The following is an 8,930-nucleotide window of genomic DNA, read 5'->3' as shown; positions in this document are numbered from 1 at the left end:
GTCTCTCGTTTCCTCTCTCTTAGGATATCTCTTCCCTCTTCTTTTTCGCAGGATATCTTTTTCCTTGTCTTCTCCTCTTTCTCTCTCGGGATATCTCTCTCCTCTTTCTCTCTCGGGATATCTCTCTCCTCTTTCTCTCTCGGGATATCTCTCTCCTCTTCTCCTTCTCTCGGGATATCTCTCCCCTCTTCTCCTTCTCTCAGGATATCTCTTCTCCTTCTCTTGGGATGTCTCTTCCTCTCAGGATATCACCTCTCCTTCTCTCGGGATGTCTCTTCCTCTCCTTCTCTCAGGATATCACCTCTCCTTCTCTCGGGATGTCTCTTTCTCTCTCTTCTCCTTCTCTCAGGATATCACCTCTCCTTCTCTCGGGATATCTCTCCCCTCTTCTCCTTCTCTTGGGATGTCTCTTCCTCTCTTTCAGGATATCACCTCTCCTTCTCTCGGGATGTCTCTTCCTCTCCTCTTTCTCTCTCTTCTCCTTCTCTTGGGATGTCTCTTCCCTCTCCTTCTCTTCTTCCCTCTCTAGAACTTGTTTTTGCTGGGCTCTAACAATAGGTGAAGCCGGGGGAAGACGTCAGAGGCTTCTCTGGATTCTGCAGCCAATCAGCAGAAGCTTTTCATATTCTAAACCCCCCCTCCAGACCAATCAAAGGGCTGGAGCCTTATCTGCCCCTGCCTGACTCTACAGGGCTTGTTTACCTGCAGCCCTGAGTGTGAACTGTGCACCCCCTCTGCACCACAGACAGTCCAGACTGCAGCAGTGCAACCGTCTCCATTGTGTGCAGAATTCTGATTTATCAAGCTGCATTTCCAATGGTGGGCGCTCATCAAGGTTCAAGGCTAAAATGATCTGCGATAATTCAGATTACGGGGCCACTCCATTGAGATGGTATAATTTGAGGGCCATGAAAGGGACATGTTGGGGGGGGGGGGGGGGGCTGATCTAACATTGAAATTCACAGAAACCTAATGTTCAAGGTTCAAGGAATTTATTCCCTTCCCTCCCCACAGAGATCGCAGGACTCCCTTGACAACGCCTTCATCTGCTTTTCTCTCCAGAAGGACAGCACCATCTTTGTTCAGACATCATCCAGGGTTACTATCTACTTCTTGGAGTGAGACGCCTCCTTCTACAAAGTTACAATGTACAGTCTGATCACTGGGGGAGGGGAATATATTGTGACATGTCGGCCAGGTCCACCGATATCGCGCATTTCCTGAAGAGAAGGCATTCATGTAATCATATAAATCTCCTACTCTATCCAAAACTTCAAGCAGCATGCGCAGTAATTGCTGGCCTCCCAAGGCATGCTGGGACACATAGTTCCTCCCTATATGGAGTCACTTACAGGGAATTTCAAAGAACCAGAATTGCTCTAGCGCCACCTGGTGTTCAGATCTAATAAATTAACTTTACTGCAGCGCCACCTGGTGTTCAGATCTAATAAATTAACTTTACTGCAGCGCCACCTGATGTCCGGTTCTATTCAATACACAGAGGGCCTGTGCAGAGTTTGTTTTACATTACAACCTCATACAGCGCATCCGGAAAGTATTCACAGCGCTTCACTTTTTCCACATTTCCTGTTACGGCCTTATTCCGAAATGGATTCCATTCATGATTTTCCTAAAAATTATACAAACAATCCCCCATAATGACAACGTGAGAGAAGTTTGTTTGAAATCTTTGCAAATTTATTAAAAATAAAAAAGGAAAAAATCCCATGTACATAAGTATTCACACCCTTTGCTCAATACTTTGGTGAAGCTCCTTCGGCACCAATTACAGCCTCCAGTATTTCTGAGTATGATGCTACAAGCTTGGCACTCCTATTTTTGGGAAGTTTCTCCCATTCTTCTTTGCAGGACCTCTCAAGCTCCATCAGGTTGGACGGGGTAGGGTCGGTGCACAGCCATTTTCAGATCTCGCCAGAGATGTTCAATCGGGTTCAAGTCTGGGCTCTGGCTGGGCCACTCAAGGACATTCACAGAGTTGTCCAGTAGCCACTCCTTTGTTATCTTGGCTGTGTGCTTAGGGTCGTTGTCCTGTTGGAAGATGAACCTTCACCCTAGTCTGAGGTCCAGAACGCTCTGGAGAAGGTTTTATCAAGGATGTCTCTGTACATTGCTGCATTCATCTTTCCCTCCATCCTGACTAGTCTCCCAGTTCCTGACGCTGAAAAACATCCCCACAGCATGATGCTGCCACCACCATGCTTCACTGTAGGGATGGTATTGGCCAGGTGATGAGCGGTGCCTGGTTTCCTCCAGACATGACGCTTGCCATTCAGGCCAAAGAGTTCAATCTTTGTTTCATCAGAACAGAGAATTTTGTTTCTCATGGTCTGAGAGTTCTTCAGGTGCCTTTTTGCAAACTCCAGGCGGACTGTCATGTGACTTTTACTGAGGAGTGGCTTCCGTCTGGCCACACCCATACAGGCCTGATTGGTGGAGTGCTGCAGAGATGATTGTTCTTCTGGAAGGTTCTCCTCTCTCCACAGAGAAACACTGGAGCTCTGTCAGAGTGAATATCAGGTTCTTGGTCACCTCCCTGACTAAGACCCTTCTCTGCCGATCGCTCATTTTGGCCAGGTGGCCGCTCTAGGAAGAGTCCTGGTGGTTCCAAACTTCTTCCAATTACAGATGATGGAGGCCACTGTGCTTATTGGGACCTTCAATGCTGCAGAAATGTTTCTGTACCCTTCCCCCGATCTGTGCCTCCATACAATCCTGTCTCCGAGGTCTACAGACAATTCCTTGGACTTCATGGCTTGGTTTGTGCTCTGACATGCACTGTTACCTGTGGAACCTTATATAGACAGGTGTGTGCCTTTCCAAATCATGTCCAATCAACTGAATTTACCACAGGTGGACTCCAAGTTGTAGAAACATCTCAAGGGTGATCAGTGAAAGTAGGATACACCTGAGCTCCATTTTGAGTGTCATGGCAAAGGGTGTGAATACTTATGTACATGGGATTTTTTTCCTTTTTTATTTTTAATAAACTTGCAAAGATTTCAAACAAACTTCTTTCACGTTGTCATTATGGGGAATTGTTTGTAGAATTTTGGGGGGAAAATGGGATTTTCGACTTACCGTAAAATCCATTTCTCTGATGTTCATTGACGGACACAGCTCCTGTCATTCTTGACCATTTGGTTATACTGCCCCCCCCCCCCCCCCACAGGAGTAGGATACTAGGCAGAAAAAACTTCTGGCTACACCCATAGGCAGCCCCAGAGGTGTACTCCCTCCCTCTGCTATAGGTACTCAGCTTTGTTACAGGCAGTATCAGGAGAATTACAACTCCACAGAGGGGTGGGTGCTGTGTCCATCAATGAACATCAGAGAAATGGATTTTACGGGAAGTCAAAAATCCCATTTTCTCTTTCGTTCATTGATGGACACAGCTCCTGATCTTCATACCCATTTCGACGTCCCAAAGCAGTGTTAAACGTGACGGGTGGGAAACAGCAAAAAATTTGCAAGGCTCAACAGTAGCCAACCAAGAGCTCAACCAAAACAACTGGAACCCACCAGAAAAAAACAACACACCCTCAAAGAGGACCAAGTCCTCTTAACAGCAGCTTGCAAAACCTTGCGGCCAAAGGAAGCATCCACAGATGCCAACACATCCAATTTATAGAACTTTGTAAAAGTGTGCACCAACGACCAGGTGGCCGCCATGCAAACCTGCGTCACTGACATCTGATGATGGAAGGCCCTTAACAGGGAAAGGAGGAATTTGACCCTTGATGGAATAGGCCTGAAACACCGTCTGTCTGATCCATCTGGAAATGATCGCAGAGGAAGCGGACAACCCTTTGCGAAGTCCATCTGTGAGCACAAATAGAGATTTCCTGAAACACTCCGTAGCTGCCAGGTACACTCAAATTGCCCGGACCACATCCAAGGCATGCAAGGCAATTTCCTTCAGATGTTTAGGCCTGGGACACAGAGAAGGCAACATGACCACGGTGTTTAGGAATAGACAAGTCTACAACCAAATGGCGGCCTGCGTGGTGCCAAGAGGCCTACAGGAACCCAGAAATCGGGAGACCAGGCCTCAGAACAGATCCAGGCAGGACTGAAGGCCCTGGCAGAAGACCCCACCAGGTACAACCCCCCCGCCAGTCGATCGTCTGATCGCTGGTGGTGAACCCCCCGCTCCCATCGCCAGTTAGCGCCCTGACCCCACCTCAGGAAAGTGGTCAGACCACCCCAAAAAAATATGTATGTATGTGGAAGGGGGGTTAGGATGAGGAACTTGCCAAGGGGGGTGCCTGAGGGAAGGAAGGGAACCCAGGGGTCTGACTGTCCCAAGGAGGAGCCCATGTCCACCTCAAAATCCTCCAGGGAGAGAGGGGGGACAACTACTTACCATACCAGGAAGCAGGTGGGTCCATTCACAGGTTGGGGGCTCGTCCGGGATGATCTGGGCTCACAAGTTTAAGCCATTAAAGCCAGTGACCATGAAGCAGGATAGTACAATGGTCTTTGTGACAGGAGATCCAGACAATCTCAAATAGACTTTGCAGCATATGACAAGAGTCTGATCAGGTCAGAGTACCAAATCTGCCTGGGCCAGATGAACCATGAGGAAATCCAGAATGGCCTGGCCTCCATCTCAAAGAAGGAGTGTTGGGGGTGGGGGGGGGATCTGAAATTAGACAGTCCTGATCCCACAGAGCCATCAGCAGGGTTCTCTGTACCTGAAGTCAAACCTGTCTAGTTTGTTGTTCAACCTAGAGGCCAGGAGGTCCACATCCAGCATTTCACACCTACGACACAGGTTCTAGAAAACCGCTGTGTGTAGGGACTACTCCCCCAGGTCCAGGTGCTGCCAACTGAGTTAGTCTGACAACAGTTTACAACTAGGATGAAGCATGCTGATAGGAGGAAAGAGCAGAGTGACAGAGAGATTAGCTCACCACTTTTCTGCTTCTCCTTTCACTGTCCATTCACAGGCAGGGGGCTAGTCCGGGATGACTTGGGCTCACAAACCCATGCCATTAAAGCCAGTGACCGTGAACCAGGATGGTACACCGGTCTTTGGGACAGAATATGTGGACAATCTAGAAGAACCCTCAGAGCATATGTCAGGAGTCTAATTAGGTCTCAGTACCAAATCTGCCTGTGCCAGATTAACCATGAAGAAATCCAGAAGGCTGTCCATCTCAAGGAAGGAGTTTTGGAGCGACTGTACTGACCCCACAAAGCGACCAGAAGGGTTCTCTGTACCTGGAGTCAAATCTTTCCAGTTTGTTGTTGAACCTAGAGGCCAGGAGGTCCAGATCCAGCATCTCACACCCACAACACAGGTTCTGGAAAACCACTGGGTGTAGGAACTACTTCCCCCAGGTCCAGGTGCTGCCAACTGAGTAAGTCTGACAACTGTTTACACCTAGGATGAAGCATTCCGATAGGAGAAAAGAGCAGAATGACAGAGAGATTAGCTTATCACTTTTCTGCTTCTTTCACTGTCCATTCACAGGCAGGGGGCTCGTCCGGGATGACCTGGGCTCTCACAAACCCATACTATTAAAGCCAATGACCATGAACCAGGATGGTGCACCGGTCCTTAGGACAGAATATGTGGACAATCTAGAAGAACCCTCAGAGCATATGTCAGGAGTCTAATTAGGTCTGAGTACCAAATCTGCCTGTGCCAGATTAACCATGAAGAAATCCAGCAGGCTGTCCATCTCAAGGAAGTTTTGGGGGGACTGTACTGACCCCAAAAAGCGACAAGAAGGGTTCTCTGTACCTGGAGTCAAATCTTTCAAGTTTGTTGTTGAACCTAGAGGCCAGGAGGTCCACATCCAGCATCTCACACCCACAACACAGGTTCTGGAAAACCACTGGGTGTATAAACTACTTCCCCCCAGGGCCAGGTGCTGCAAACTGAGTAGATCTGCCAATTGTTTACACCTAGAATGAAGCATGCCGATAGGAGGGGAGAGCAGAGTGACAAAGAGATGAGCTCATCACTGTACTGCTTCTCCTTTCACAGGCTGGGGGATAGTCCGGGATGACCTGGGAAGAGGAAGTGGGATGAATGATGCTGGCCAGACTGAGGGTATCTAGTGGCAGAAAAAGAAAATGCCGCAGGCAGAATCTCTGGATTGAAGGTGAAAATTGCAGCAAAAGCTGATCTTCACTTATTTGGTTTGCTAAATATACCAATAAAAGTATTTTGTTACATTTGCAACTGTTCCTGCCAGGAATCCTGTGAGCACCTAAGTCCATGTTTCCGGTCTTTATCTGAGGACCACAGAACACCTTCTGTTGTGTTGCAAGTGGAGAGGGTAGGGATGCACGGATACCAACGCCAATACCAAGAATTGGCAGGAGTATTGGTACTCAGGTAAATGCTCCCGATACAGAAACCAATACCTTGCGGTGACACATTGCTAATGATAGCAAATCACACGGCTGGAGGAGATGTAGAGGTGGTCCACCTCCAACCTGACCACTTCCGCCCTATACCTATGGAGTCCCGGAACTTCTCCTCCAGCGGCCGTGATTTCCTATCCTTGGCAGGAACGGGACACCTATGCAGATTTTGCATTTGGCCAGATATGTACCCAATTTGAGATCTAACTTTTTTAATAAACTGCCCACCAGATGGCGCTTTTCCCTTTCTATATACAGTATCTCACAAAAGTAAGTACACCCCTCACATTTTTGTAAATATTTTATTCTATCTTTTCATGTGACAACACTAAAGAAATGACACTTTGCTACAATGTAAAGTAGTGAGTGTATAGCTTGTATAACAGTGTAAATTTGCTGTCCCCTCAAAATAACTCAACACACAGCCATTAATGTCTAAACTGCTGGCAACAAAAGTGAGTACACCCCTAAGTGACAATGTCCAAATTGGTCCCAATTACCCATTTCCCCTCCCCCGTGTCATGTGACTCGTTAGTGTTACAAGGTCTCAGGTGTGAATGGGGTGCAGGTGTGTTAAATTTGGTGTTATCGCTCTCACTCTCTCATACTGGTCACTGGAAGTTCAACATGGCACCTCATGGCAAAGAACTCTCTGAGGATCTGAAAAAAAAGAATTGTTGCTCTACATAAAGATGGCCTAGGCCAGTGATGGCGAACCTTGGCACTCCAGATGTTTTGGAACTACATTTCCCATGATGCTCATGCACTCCGCAGTGTAGTTGAGCATCATGGGAAATGTAGTTCCAAAACATCTGGGGTGCCAAGGTTCACCATCACTGGCCAAGGCTATAAGAAGATTGCCAAGACCCTGAAACTGAGCTGCAGCGCGGTGGCCAAGGCCATACAGCGGTTTAACAGGACAGGTCCCACTCAGAACAGGCCGCGTCATGGTCCATCAAAGAAGTTGAGTGCCGTGCTCAGCGTCATATCCAGAGGTTGTCTTTGGGAAATAGACGTATGAGTGCTGCCAGCATTGCTGCAGAGGTTGAAGGGGTGGGGGGGTCAGCCTGTCAGTGCTCAGACCATACGCCGCACACTGCATCAAATTGGTCTGCATGGCTGTCCTCCCAGAAGGAATCCTCTTCTAAAGATGATGCACAAGAAACCTGCAAAAAGTTTGCTGAAGACAAGCAGACTAAAGACATGGATTACTGGAACCATCTCCTGTGCTCTGATGAGACCAAGATAAATTGATTTGGTTCAGATGGGGTCAGGCGTGTGTGGCAGCAACCAGGTGAGGAGTACAAAGACAAGTGTGTCTTCCCTACAGTCAAGCATGGTGGTGGGAGTGTCATGGTCTGGGGCTGCATGAGTGCTGCCGGCACTGGGGAGCTACAGTTCATTGAGGGAACCATGAATGCCAACATGTACTGTGACATACTGAAGCAGAGAATGATCCCCTCCCTTCAGAGACTGGGCCGCAGGGCAGTATTCCAACATGATAACCACCCCAAACAATTGAGACAAGCAAGAACACATCCTTGAGGCCAGAAAATCTACCTAATGATGCTATGGCAGACATGGTGGATTCCAAATGGAATTTTTGGGCCAGAATGAAAACACATTTAGTACCTTGAGGTCCAGTATGGGACAGATGCCCCTTTGGGTTTAGAAACTAAACAGGCTGGAGTTGAACCACTCCACCACAGGTACTGGGGCTATAACCCCTGCTCTGAAAGACTTGCAAGGGCTGTATGTCAATATGCAAATCTGTGCACTTACACAGGCAAGTTGGAAGACCTCAAACAAATAGGCCAAGTATATTTCAAGCTTGCAGGCCCCAAAAATCCCCTCCCTCACCAAAGAATCAGACATGCCACCTGACCAAATATCCACAAAGTTAACAGACGTGTCCCCCCCCCCCCCTCCACGTTAGAAAGCGGAGGTGCCCCTTCATCCTCAGGAAGACTTGCCTGAAAGGCTTGGGGAACTTGGAAGTCCAGGTTTTGCAGGTAGACTGATGGCCAGGCATGGGCTGGGCTTTGAAGGTTAAGGCCTGGAAGTAATTAAGGAACTCCAAGAAGAGGTGAACCCTTCTTATGTTGGGGCAGATTAGCTACTCCTACCCCCAGTGGTATCCTTGACTGGAAAAGTTTGAAGAGTATGCAAAACAGGCATTTATAACATGCTGGTTCCGCAGCCAAGCATTTGAGCCAAAGAGTCCTCCTTATGTTCACAGACAGGTGACTATCAAGACAGGAGGCTTCTAACAACCCGTCCACACAGTACAACCCCTGGCAAAAAGTATGGAATCACCACTCGTGGAAAACGTTCAATTGTTTGTGTGGAAAAAAATAAACAAATCACTGACAAGCCTCAAAAAAAAAAAAAATTCACTTAACATTCCAACCTTCTGGCTTTAACCACTTGCCGACCGCCGCACGACTATCTACGTCGGCGGTCAGCCCCTCACAGGCAAACTGACGTAGGTCTACGTCGCTTGCTTGTGAGGGTCTAGGGAGCGAGCGCGC

The sequence above is a fragment of the Pelophylax lessonae genome, assembly GCF_965119305.1.
Source record: "Pelophylax lessonae genome assembly, chromosome: 13".
Taxonomy (NCBI): Eukaryota; Metazoa; Chordata; class Amphibia; order Anura; family Ranidae; genus Pelophylax; species Pelophylax lessonae.
Note: the sequence above shows the minus strand (reverse complement) of the source record.